Source organism: Hyperolius riggenbachi, unplaced genomic scaffold (genome assembly GCF_040937935.1).
Source record: "Hyperolius riggenbachi isolate aHypRig1 unplaced genomic scaffold, aHypRig1.pri scaffold_135, whole genome shotgun sequence".
NCBI classification, from domain to species: domain Eukaryota; kingdom Metazoa; phylum Chordata; class Amphibia; order Anura; family Hyperoliidae; genus Hyperolius; species Hyperolius riggenbachi.
Window position 1 is genome coordinate 40,797 of NW_027152351.1, and position 1,316 is coordinate 42,112.

Here is a 1,316-nt window from a genome sequence, read left to right on the forward strand (position 1 = left end):
ACCTAGTAATTGTAGCCATGGATGTCTTTCAACGCAAGGAAAGCATCTAAGCCCCCTTTAAATGCAGGTATAGAGTTTGCCATAACGACTTCCTGTGGCAATGCATTCCACATCTTAATCACTCTTACTGTAAAGAACCCTTTCCTAAATAAATGGCTAAAACGTTTTTCCTCCATGCGCAGATCATGTCCTCTAGTCCTTTGAGAAGGCCTAGGGACAAAAAGCTCATCCGCCAAGGTATTATATTGCCCTCTGATGTATTTATACATGTTAACTGTTAGCACGCTTCTGAAAAGGCCATTATCATGCCAAGGGCCTGATTCACAAAGCGGTGCTAACAGTTAGCACGCTAGTGAAAAGCCCTTTATCACGCCTAAACTTTGTTTAGGCATGATGGGCTCGATTCACCAAGCGGTGCAAACCCAGTTTTCGCGCGCCCTTGCGGTTGCGCGCGGACATGCGTGTGCCGTGGCTCGCGATGTGCGGACTCGCGTGGAAAAATTGTGTGCTCGCGCGCTATATTGCACACGCGCGAAGAGCGTTGTGTTTCGCGTGAACCGGGGCTATTCACGCGAAGTACTGCTCTTCGCGCGATGCCTGCACATTTTAAAATCTCGCCGGCGCGTGCTCGCGTGCTCGCGTGCGCGCGTTCGCCGGCTTCGCGCGAAAATGTGTGCAATTACATGTAATTAATTCTATTGGTGATTTCTAATGAGCTATTTAGTGTGTGTATTAAAGGATTAGTTGGAGGCTGCTTTTTTGTGGGTTGACATGGATCCAAGCAGGAGGAGAAGCTTGCGCCTTTCTTCCCAGGTGCAGTCGCCCACCCCTGATCGTCATGGCCGTAGTGGCCGATCAGATCGGCATGCGTCTGAGCGCAGCCGCAGTCCCCGTCGCTGCAGTTCCCATCGCAGCACTAGTCCCCATCGCAGCAGTCCGAGTCCCCGTCGCACCAGTCCCCGAGGTGGCAGTTACCGCCACCGCAGTCCCAGCCCCCATCCTGGCACCTCAGGCACTCAGAGGAGCTCTCACCAGACCACCAGCCAAGAGCCCCGGAGAAGGGGGATCCGGTTCTCTGAGGCCGAGAACTTGGCACTGTGTGAGGAGGTTGTGCTGAGGTTTGATGATCTCTACGGGCGAAATTCTGGCAGGACCGATGTGGCCACAAAGAACCGCCTTTGGCGAACTATTTGCACAGAAGTGTGCGCTGTTGACCATCGTCAGCGTACCGAGCAGCAATGCCGCAAGCGGTTTGCCGATATAAAGCTGAGGCTGCGGAAGAAATTGTCCAAGCTGCGTCAATATGCGTACGTTTT